We start from the raw sequence: 12,988 nt of genomic DNA, 5'->3' as shown, positions 1-12,988 counted from the left end.
TGGCATGAACTGGACATGCTATGGTAACACAAATATGCTCTTTTTCCAGCTCGTCCTTAACATCAGGTCAAGGGCGAAGATCAAAACGAACAGCAAACAGCGTCAGTCCATTTTCATGCGTACCTTAATAGTGACGCGACCTCACAAAGCCAAACCGCCAACTGACGTCATTTAGAAAACATGATCCCCCGTCTGCTCAGTGAAATATCAGTGCCTCCCTTTCATCTCGTATACTTCTTTGACTGACTGACTATTAGGGTTTAACGTCCTCTTAGACCAACTGGTCTATATTGGGACAGGTATTGGTAATACGTTGAAGATATGGTGTGATACTTTGATTCGAACAAGCCCGCTGTGGCTGTCTTCTTCGACACACCAGCATTGGGTTTGTCTCGTCAAAGTATCGAAATACGATCATGATAATCGGAGACGGGAGATGATGCATGCGTGTCTTCGTGTTTTCCAAACCCTGAGACTTTCGCTGTGAACGTGGGATCCGAAGAGAGTGTGCATAAAGTTGACTCCGAGAAATAAATCTCTCGCCGAACGTGGGGATCGAACCCACGCGACCAACTGGCTACAAAGCCAGCGCGCTACCAACTGAGCTACGTCCCCGCCCTACTTCTTTGTCCGTACGGCATTCTTCAGTAGCTTTTCTTTGCATCACAGGCACATAAAGACAGCTTTATTCAATTTATTTCTTAATGCTTGGATCCGATGAGTAAGATTAAAACAACATAAAAGGGCATCTACTTTTCATTCCAAAGTCGCTATACTACTCTCCTATGTTTTTCTTTGACAGTTTTGCCAACAGTCACAAAAGTAATAAATCCTATAATGCATTCACCTCGCTGCCATTTTCATTTGTATTAGAAACTGAACAGATATTAAAAACAGTTTGAATGAGAGTGGTCACGAAGACGGAAATCACGTGACACCGGAAGTTATTTCGTCAATAGACTTGGTTAACCTCATTTAAACCTCAAGCCACCATACAGGATGAAAATAAATCATTCTCTTGGTTCTGGCGCCTTTGGTCTTTGGCATTCTCTTGAATCCACCAGTCTTCGGTTAGCAGCAGGACACAAAAGTGGCCCAAACAATGCCGCCTCTCGCAGCACTGACTGATTGACGTCACATTGACGTCACACCGGCAGTGCTGTGACATTTGTTGCCAAGACGACGTGATGCCAGGTGCGGGTGTCGGCGTCGTTGCCCGCTCACCCCGCAGAGAAATCTGCCCAGACTGTCGTCTGTTTCTACTCATCGATCCACCGCTCCAGTGCGCATGACAAAACTGTCAACGCTCGCGCAACGTAGAGCGACTAAGTGTTTGGCGCGCTCCGGCGCCGATCGTGCTTATTGCACGCCCTTTTCCCTCCCTCTAAATTAATCAGTGCGAGCCGCTCAACCCTCAAATGCGTGTGAGCGTTGCGTCTGTGATCGTTTAGTTGATCCCGTATCTCTGTAATCGCCATTTCGATCAGTGAGAGTGTGTGCGTGTGTGTGTAACTGCAACCCATTCTCTCTTTTTTTTTGCAAAACGAGATTTAGTTCTGCACAGTCTGAGGTCGCTGACATAGCCACTCTGGGGGGGAAACAACAACTAACTTTTGTACTGTGGCGGCCTTCGCTTAACAGTCTTTCTTGAAGTGCATTATGCATTTAGATACCCGTCCATTTTTTAGTCTTGGCCACCAGCATGTGTGGAGCTTGGCCAGTGAACCGCTTCTTTTGTGGCGGCCGAGGAGTGCTGTGATTCATTAACTTGCACTATGACCCCAGTCGGATCAGGTCGTCTCAAGACCTTTGGAGTATTTCTTCGAAAGAGACCAGTGTGAATACCAGCAGACAGTTGTGCGTGTAAGCGAGGTGAACAAGTTGCACGTGTTTTTGTTCTCCCTCCTTAGCATTCTTTTGATGACCAATGAGGAAGGTAAGACGTCTGTTCAAATATTGTTCGCACCATTTGTGAAAATATTCTTTATTTTTTCTCTGCAGGCCAGGAGTTGATTATATTGAAACAGCGTTTTTTATCTAACGAAATCAACTTCTGTGGATCGTTCTTCAAGGCTGGTGTTCAATTCGTGACATGAATTTTCAGTCCTTTCTACACTCAAATTGCAAATAGAAAGCATTAATACTCCCGTAAATTTATTATGAAACATTTTTTAACAAAACATAATATCAATTTGTTTGTCTTTTTAAATCGTTTTTGTGTATTTGTAATCCATGTCACTAGTATGTTTTGACATGCTTGTCAGTTAAAAATGTACACGTAGACAATCTCCCGGTTTGTGCAGGACTTACTCGCTGTTTCGCTGCAGGCAAGGGAAATATTTAACAAGTCGCGTAAGGCGAAAATACAATATTTAGTCAAGTAGCTGTCGAACTCACAGAATGAAACTGAACGCAATGCCATTTTTCAGCAAGACCGTAGCATCGTCAGTCCACCGCTCATGGCAAAGGCAGTGAAATTGACAAGAAGAGCGGGGTAGTAGTTGCGCTAAGAAGGATAGCACGCTTTTCTGTACCTCTCTTTGTTTTAACTTTCTGAGCGTGTTTTTAATCCAAACATATCATATCTATATGTTTTTGGAATCAGGAACCGACAAGAAATAAGATGAAAGTGTTTTTAAATTGATTTGGACAATTTAATTTTGATAATAATTTTTATATATTTAATTTTCAGAGCTTGTTTTTAATCCGAATATAACATATTTATATGTTTTTGGAATCAGCAAATGATGGAGAATAAGATAAACGTAAATTTGGATCGTTTTATAAATTTTTATTTTTTTTTACAATTTTCAGATTTTTAATGACCAAAGTCATTAATTAATTTTTAAGCCACCAAGCTGAAATGCAATACCGAAGTCCGGGCTTCGTCGAAGATTACTTGACCAAATATTCAACCAATTTGGTTGAAAAATGAGGGCGTGACAGTGCCGCCTCAACTTTCACGAAAAGCCGGATATGACGTCATCAAAGACATTTATCAAAAAAATGAAAAAATGTTCGGGGATTTCATACCCAGGAACTCTCATGTCAAATTTCATAAAGATCGGTCCAGTAGTTTAGTCTGAATCGCTCTACACACACACACACACACACACACACACACACACACGCACACACACACGCACATACACCACGACCCTCGTTTCGATTCCCCCTTGATGTTAAAATATTTAGTCAAAACTTGACTAAATATAAAAACGACATTTATCAATACAATTAATTTCCAGTTTTAAAATGTCTCTTTGTAGGCCTGAAAGTGGCGAGTATTTTACTCCATGGTGAGTAGAAATCTGTAAATGGCGAGTAAAGTTGCTGAAACACTGAATTGAAATGGTTGCTTTGGCAAGTAAAATTTGCTCTCTGGCTAGTAAATTATGAGAAGTACTAGCCAAAGGCGCGAGTGCCCCATTTTGGGAACTTTCAGCGCTGCTTTGGAAATTAAAATGTCGCTTGCGTAACATGTAATCCACTGGAACCCAAACATGTTGAACAATCTTTACGTGAGTTGGGAAAGCAAAGGTGAAGAATATGGCTAGCCACGTCAAGTGGTATTGTGGAACATATTTTTGTGTGAAGCACTTTTTTCTGTATCGCTTCGTCATCAACTTCACACACACACACACACACACACACACACACACTCACACACACTCACACACAGACAGACAGACACACACACACACACACACACACACACACACACACACACACACACACACACACACATGATTGTATACACACACACACACATATATTTTATTATCTGCACTGCACAGAGACATATAGAGAGAGACAAAGACTCGAGAGAGTACAATACAAGACGATAGTGTATTTTCTTTAAGCCTCCGGACCCCGGAAAGGAGTTACAGAAACAAAACTCAAATAATTCCAATGATTACAGCAATCACATTTCGATTTCATGCACATATCCTGCCCATATGTGTTCATTAACAAACATCATGGAACAAAGACACAAAAGTACCGAGAGAGACAAAAACAGACAGAGAGGCGGAAGTAATTTTCATTAATGTTAATTGGTTAAACTTCGTCTGCTTATGGTTTTAAAGCACAGACAACTAAAAATAACCATTTCGCAATTGGAAAGATGCTGTTAAAGGCACAGTAAGCCTCCAGTAAACCATCAAAGATACTACGGTCAGGCTTTTACACACACCCTTCCATTTGAACGCTCACCAAACGGGAACATCCTTGGTGCCCTCCGAAAAGAGCGAGCAAATTTCAAAGAATTTATTTTTGCGTGGTTTATCTTACCCCTGAGCCATCGTGAACCCGTGTGATCAAGTTTCCCTTTTTCACAATGTAGTCGTCAGTTAGTAATTTGAATGCGACTCGCTGTGAGCTTATCTGCAATAGCACGTTATTAAGTACCTCTGACTATGCACGAAACAAACGGCTGTGGTTCACAAGAACTCTAGCGATGGCTTTTGACTGTTCAGAGGAACTGGGGATAGGTATAAACCGTCGTCTGCTAAGAGAACCACGACCTTGCTTGACCCTGCTTCTGGGCTTTTCTTTTTTCAAACTTTCAAAACTTCGAATTGTACTGATCTTGTCTTGATAAAAAAAAAGAATTCTTTTATGATTTAAGAATGTTTGTGTAACAAGCTGTCAATTATTATTTAGATTTTAAAAGTTAGGTCTAGCGCCAAAACGCACCACGGTCCGATTGTCTCTGACACAATCCGCAAAATTAATTCTTTGAAAATTGCTCGCTCTTTACGTAGGGCACCTAGGATGTTCCCGTTTGGTGAGCGTTCAAATGGAAGGGTGTTTGTACTGTATGTAAAAGCCTGACAGTATCTGTGATGGTTTACGGGAGGCTTACTGTGCCTTTAAATGCTTTTAAAAACACACGAACTGTTGCACGTATTTGTATACGACCATTTCACTCGATTCGCTTCCACCAAATCTCACACTTTTAACTCGCCAACCGGGCGAGTAACTTCAAGAAAGTTACTAGCCCGCCAGAAATGTTGCTGGCCCGGTACATAGTACGATCTAGTACGATGTTTCAGGTTGTAATGTTTGTGCGGGTGTTATAATGCAATATGTAGCCGTATGAGGGTTCCAGTGTGTGAGTTGTACATGGCCGGGTGCTAGAGTGCTGCATGAATGAGTAAGTGCATGTGGAGCTGTATGACTGGGTGAATTGTGGGTTGCGTACGTCCGAGGGGCACATGTAGCCTGTGTGTATGAAGTAGTGGGTATGTTGCGTAAGGGTGTGCTGATATTGAACTTCAGTTGTGTTTTGTAAATGTCTATGTATCAGTGTATCATGTCTTGCCACACACATGCCAAATTTCCTTGTATTGATGAGGACAATAAAACTTCTTGTATCTTGTATCATACATCTGCACTGTTTATATGTCTTTGAAACTCGATTATACAACAAGAAGTGTTGCATTTGACAATAATTTTCACTGGCCAGCCGGGCGAGTTGCCAGGCGGTTTCTACTAGCCCGGCGTATTTTTTACTCGCCCCTGGCGATCGGGCGAACGATGTGGCCATCCCTGGAGTAAAGAGGAAGGAACTGAGGAGGTCAAAACCGAGAAAAAAACCCACATGAGGAAGCTTTCGTTCGTTCGTAACTCATAGTATGAAGCTAATGAACTAATTAACCACTAAATAACATGTACTGGACACACTCAATTACGGATTACTTCGTTGGCATTCCGTATCGTTGTAGCACAAATCCCATGGGTGCACAGCACACTACCGTCGGCCTGATTTCCCGTTGGTCCAACTATACCCCAGCGCGGTAGCACTGATTTCCTTTGGGTCCACAATATTACACCCAGTTGGCTTGGTTTTCTGTGTAGAACACATCAGTTGCCGTGATTGCCGAATTTCCCGTTGGTATGCATAGCACACTACATGATACAATAGGCCTGATGTTTCATAGGTGCACAGTAGCACAGGCCAGTAAACCTGATTTCCCTTGGGTGCCGTAACTTACAACAATACGCCTGATTTTCCTTGAGTCCATTGATTACTTAATGCGCCTGATTGTTTTGTAGATACATAGCAAAGTCATCTTCAGCAGTCCTGAGTTTCCATCGGTGCATAGCCAACTTTTAGTATAGCCCGTTGATTAATTATTATTATTGTTCATCATGGCTTGAAGACAAATTCGCAAGCAGATGGTCTACATTCTCAAGCAATTTATCAGCATAATTATATTGTCCAGTAGCAACAGGATTTTGTAATAGATAATTGTTGGAATGTAGCCATCTTCTGTATCTAAATAACTGTGAACTGAAGCTTTGTCTTTATTAACCTAGCACGAGTACCCAGCTTGGTACCAGATGAAGGGTGCATCCTGAGAACCCAATTCAGGGAAAAGTAAACATACTTGTCCTTTCCCATGCAATATATTACATTGACAATTTACACATAACTGATAAGACATTTCTTGATGGTCACATACATAAGCCTAAACAAAACAAGAAATTCCTCCGAGGTAGGAAAAACACCCCCGTCCTTACCATTCTCACTGCCACCAACTGAGAAGGTTATTTCCCTTTGACCATTAATATGTCCCTCTATAAGTCCTTGTAGAATCTTAATCCACCAATAACTCCCTAACCGTGTGTTTGACTGGTCCCAATTTTTGTAAGGACCGTCTCAGGAATGTATAGAACCTGTTCACCAAGTTTGGTGACGATCGGTCCGTTCATTCTTGAGATCTATATGCGAACACAAACACACAAACAAACAAACACGTCGACCGAATCCTATACACACCCCTATACCGGGGGTGTAAAAATTGAGGTTTTGCCTGTTGAAAGCTATTTTGCATGATTAAAAAACTCAGGACCTGATCGAGTGACATTATTTTTTTTTCTAGCAGAATACTTTGATAAACAGCTCCCATTTTGGGAAAGTTTAACCATTCCGAAAATCACTACAACTTGTCCGTGACTTTAGTCTTCAAAACTCAACAGTTTATCAGTCTAACAAACAAAAAAAGCCGTCTGACTGAACTGAGACAGAGAGACTGAGTTGACCTTTCTTATTCTTCTTCTCTTTTTCGTCTCTTTCTTTCAACAGGTTATTTCTGGCATTTCCCTGAGCAATTTTAAACTTTTCGCGATCAGGAAATTGTCACTTTAGCCCTTTTGTGTGCTCTTAGAGAGTATCCGTTTTTGTCAGACACTGCCCTCCTTTGACGATTCTGTGCATTTTCTGTAAAATAGTGGGATCAGAGTCTCTGGAATGGACGTGAAGGGGATTTCTCCTTTCTTGTGACTAAAGAGCATTAAAGGACTTTATAGTGTCATTTAGTGACAGATAGTGACAGTTACTTAGAGGCACCGTATGCCACAAAGTAACATTTCAGAAATATATAGCTAAATGCTGGTGACACGTACTGACATTAATATTCTTGAGTACGTTTACCCAATACTATCGCATGAGGTCATTTTATCATCTAATATTTATACCAACCGTCTGACATGTCAGCCGCTGGTATTCTGGGAATAGGAACTGTGAGCATGATCAAGAATTGCTGACTAATACAAAATGTGAGCATGGTCATGGTTTGTTGACTCATGCAAAATGTAAACATGATCAATGGTTTGTTGACTCATGCAAAATATGGACATGGTCATGGTTTGTTGACTCATGCAAAATGTGGACATAATCATGGTTTGTTGGTTCATGCAAAATGTGAACATGATCATGGTTTGTTGACTGATACAAAATGTGAACATGATCATGGTTTGTTGACTGATACAAAATGTGGACATGATCATGGTTTGTTGACTGATGCAAAATATGGACATGGTCATGGTTTGTTGACTGATACAAAATGTAAACATAATCATGGTTTGTTGACTGATACAAAATGTAAACGTGATCATGGTTTGTTGACTAATACAAAATGTACACATGATCATGGTTTGTTGGCTGATGCAAAATGTGAACCGGATCATGGTTTGTTGGCTGATGCAACATGTGAACCGGATCATGGTTTGTTGGCTGATGCAAAATGTGAACCGGATCATGGTTTGTTGGCTGATGCAACATGTGAACCGGATCATGGTTTGTTGGCTGATGCAAAATGTGAACCGGATCATGGTTTGTTGACTGATGCAAAATGTGAACCGGATCATTGTTTGTTGACTGTTGCAAGAAACAAGCGGCACGTCACGAGCTTGATGTTGTATTTAGGAATTAAACAGCGGTACTGCTAATTGCACATACGTTCTGCTTTAATCGATCGTGTGATTGTCAATGTTTAAATATGTAAATTGCAAATGGGGCACAGGGAGTGTAAGGGAAAGTCGCCAATCCCGGAACAGTCGGCTAACTTGGAACACCTCAATATGCGATCAACGGGAAACAATTCATGAACAATTGTTTTGCAGAAATGTCTAGTGACTTTCCTTGATGTTATTCCAGCAAGAAAAATAGCAACCGCGGCAAAACAAAACAAGTCGCGTAAGGCGAAAATACAACATTTAGTCAAGCTCAGTCGAACTCACAGAATGAAACTGAACGCATTGCATTTTTTCCGCAAGACCGTACACTCGAAGCATCGTCTGTCCACCGCTCGTGGCAAAGGCAGTGAAATTAACAATCCAGAAAAGCGCGGTAGCGGTTGCGCTGAGGAGGATAGCACGCTTTTCTATATCTCTATTCTTTTTAACTCTCTGAACGTGTTTTTAATCCAAACATATCATATCTATATGTTTTTGGAATCAGGAACGGACAAGGAATAAGATAAAATTGCTTTTAAATCGATTTCGGAAATTTAATTTTAATCATAATTTTTATATTTTTAATTTTCAGAGCTTGTTTTTAATCCGAATATAACATATTTATATGTTTTTGGAATCAGAAAATGATGAAGAATACGATAAATGTAATTTTGGATCGTTTTATAAAAAAAATACTTTTAATTACAATTTTCAGATTTTTAATGACCAAAGTCATTAATTAATTTTTAAGCCTTTAAGCTGAAACGCAATACCAAAGTCCGGCCTTTGTTGAAGATTGCTTGGCCAAAATGCCAATCAATTTGATTGAAAAATGAGGGTGTGACAGTGCCGCCTCAACTTTTACAAAATGCCGGATATGACGTCATCAAAGACATTTATCGAAAAAATGAAAAAAAACGTCTGGGGATATCATACCCAGGAACTTTCATGAACAATTTCATAAAGATCGGTTTACTCTGAATCGCTCTACACACAGACACACACACACAGACACACCACACACACACACACACACACACACACACACACACACACACATATACACCACGACCCTCGTCTCGATTCCCCCCTCCATGTTAAAACATTTAGTCAAAACTTGACTAAATATAAAAAGAGGTACGTTTTTTAAACTTTTCTTCCTTCTTCTTCTTATTTCGACCGTCTACAATTCGTAGTATTACTCTTTATCTATATATACGTTCACATAAAGTATTGATTGCTGTGATAAACCTTCATGGATTTGCAATAATTTTAACGGAGACAAAAATTTGAAACGTCACGTGTATCCAACAGGTTAACTCAAAATCCATGCAGGTGCCATGCGGCAAAGATGGAACACACAAGAGAGGCAAACATGGAACAGAGATTCTGTCATTATGATTGCTTGGTTTCAGCAGCAAATGTAAGCCTACCTGCCGCTGATGTCCTGCAACGCACAACCACAAAGATCACGAGAAAAAAATCATCACATCTTCTCCTTACACAAGCAAAAGCTGTAGATTTCCCCTGCAAAAGGGAATGCAGGTCAACAGAAGAGAGGAAAGAAGGAAGCTACACAATCTTCTGCTCAGACAAACAAGTGGGGAACATCTTCTGCTCAGAGGAAGAAAAGGGGAACATTCTTAACGATACGTTCTATCCTGGAGGCAAGCACTTGGTACTGCTTCATGTGTGGCACCAACTCCCCTGAGGACATGATACGGTGCCAGAAGTGCACACAGTGGGCACACGAGGACTGCGCTGACAGCAGAGGACAAAAGGACTTTGTCTGCGAAATCTGTACTTAGTTATTTTTTTGTCTGCAAAACCAGTTCTTAAATCTGTTCTTAGTTATTTGCTTTCAGACTTTATGCGTATTGATTTTTACATTTAGTCAATTGGGCAGGTAGCCCTTTTATATCTGTTTGTCAACTGAAGAGGGGTACAAATGAAGCTGCGAAATCTTGTGGTACTGCTTCATGTGTGGCACCAACTCCCCTGAGGGCATGATACAGTGCCAGAAGTGCACAGAGTGATCACACGATGACTGCGCTCACAGTAGAAGACAACAGGACATTGTCTGCGAAATCGGGTCTTATCTTATTTTTTATTTTACTTTAAGGTTTTGTTTCTCAGTTTTTTTTATACCTAGCCCTAATTTATCTTTTTTTTCCCACATTTTAGGCTTAAATTGTTTTCTGATTTGTTATTTCCTTGGTGAAAATCACAATATGATGTGGGGCAAAAAAACATTTTAATAAAATGTCTCAATCAAAATGTTATGGCGTTTTTATTTCTCTTGTGTGTGTGGCAAAGTGTACTTTTGTGCGTGTGATTGAGAGTGTGTAGGTGTATAATTTTATGTGTGTATGAGAGACACAGACAGAGCTAGAAAGAGAGTCAGTGTGTTTTTGTATGTGTTTCAAGTTTGACGACACAGTGTTCCACTTTACACACCCATGCGTCCAACCTGGAACAGGTGCAGACATTTTTATGATGATCAGTCTGATGAGTTGCGTGACTTTTATTTTATTTTATGTTGTTCGTTTATTTACTAATAGACTCTAGTATATATGATAATATAAAGAACGCTTTGCAATATCCATTTTGTTGTCTGGTACGGTTGTTTCGCCTTAACTGTTCCGGGTTTGGCGACTTTCCCCTATATAGGCTTAGTGCGCTGTTAAAAGTGGTCGAAGCCAGACAGGAACCCCCAGAACTTTCATGTCCTTTTTACCGAGATCTTGGTACGCCCTGTCAGTTGCCACGAACATATTTGTAGACAGGCAGTTTCTTGTAACTCTGTAAATGTCTGGCATTTTTTGGAAAGTGTGAAGATGAGGTAAGGTTTACATAACAGAACCAGAGGTATATGAAAAATGTTCAAGAAAGAATAGGACAAATGTCCGAAACCAAAATCAAATTCAGTGCTCTAACATTTATTTTGACAGCGTTTTTATTTTTGTTTTGTTTTGATATTAGAGCTATTTCTTGACACATGACGTACAGGTCATTTCCATTTGTCTACTTGTGGTAAAGTTGGCGATTTGTGTTTTGGTATGGTGGAATTTCCTCAACAAGAAATGTCGGTCTGCTAGTCGAGGCAGAAAGCGTGTCATGATCATAATGTCGATCCACGACATGTTTCTCTTTCTTTGACGCAGGTAGTTGGCATTCGGATGTAAATAACACCCGGAGATCGAACCCACTACTGACGAAGAATTGGTTCAAGAACAATATGTGACGCTAACCACTGAGCTACATCCCCGCCTACATGAAAGCAAATTTTACGTATCCCGAAAAAAAGAACCTCAAAAGACTTCGATTGTTTATATTGTATCGTGCTAATAGAAGGTATTACGCAAAAGTTAATCAAATAAAAATAATTTTCCACAAAGTTGTTGCCTCCTTTTAGATTAAAATGCGCAGCTAAGTGTTTTCTTAAAAAAACCGTTCTACTCGGCGAGAAAAAGATTACTAAAATCTTTATCGATGTGTGTGTGTGTGTGTGTGTGTGTGTGTGTGTGTGTGCGAGCATGATGTTGTGTACGTGTGGGTGTGTGTGCTTGCGTGCGTGCGTGCATTGATGAGGAATGCTTTCGCTGGTGGGCTTGTCAACGATATTTATCTAAAGGTATTTGTTATTTACATTTACGTCAATGGTCCATTAAAAGTGCTGAAAATGTTGCGGTATTATAATTGATTAGCACTTGCATATTTTTCTTCTATCCCCTTGAGTTGTTATTTTTAGTAAATATATCATATTTCGTTTTTAAGAACCTCCGTTCTTACGTCAAAACACCTCCGATGAGAGCGCAATTAGGTTTTACGTCATTTCACCTCAAATAACGGTGGTTTTTGTGTTCATACATGCACGCTGGTAAACAAACTGACCCACATTTTTCATGTAATATAAGGTTTGTCGAACGAAAGAGCGGTTAATATTGATTTGGTTTTAGTTTCGCTGTTAAGCTGCGTTGGTATTTGTTGCTCAGTTTGTTGATGTAGGTCCATCTCTTTCTCTGTCTGTTTGTATAGTCTGTCTGTCTGTCTGTCTCTCTGTCTGTCTGTCTCTCTCTCTCTGTCTCTCTCTCTCTCTCTCTCTCTCTCTCTCTCTCTCTCCCCCTCTCTCTCCCCCCCTCTCTCTCTCTCTCTGTCTCTCTGTCTCTCTCTCTCCCCCCTTCTTTTTGACTCACATGCGAAGCAAAAGTGAGTCTATGTACTCACCCGAGTCGTCCGTCCGTCCGTCCGTCCGTCCGGACGTCCGTCCGTCCGTCCGGACGTCCGTCCGGAAAACTTTAACGTTGGATATTTCTTGGACACTATTCAGTCTATCAGTACCAAATTTGGCAAGATGGTGTATGATGACAAGGCCCCAAAAAACATACATAGCATCTTGACCTTGCTTCAAGGTCAAGGTCGCAGGGGCCATAAATGTTGCCTAAAAAACAGCTATTTTTCCCATTTTTCCCATTTTCTCTGAAGTTTTTGAGATTGAATACCTCACCTATATATGATATATAGGGCAAAGTAAGCCCCATCTTTTGATACCAGTTTGGTTTACCTTGCTTCAAGGTCAAGGTCACAGGAGCTCTTCAAAGTTGGATTGTATACATATTTTGAAGTGACCTTGACCCTGAACTATGGAAGATAACTGTTTCAAACTTAAAAATTATGTGGGGCACATGTTATGCTTTCATCATGAGACACATTTGGTCACATATGATCAAGGTCAAGGTCACTT

This window comes from Littorina saxatilis, linkage group LG1, assembly GCF_037325665.1.
Source record: "Littorina saxatilis isolate snail1 linkage group LG1, US_GU_Lsax_2.0, whole genome shotgun sequence".
In the NCBI taxonomy this organism is placed as follows: Eukaryota; Metazoa; Mollusca; class Gastropoda; order Littorinimorpha; family Littorinidae; genus Littorina; species Littorina saxatilis.
This window is presented reverse-complemented; position numbering follows the sequence as displayed.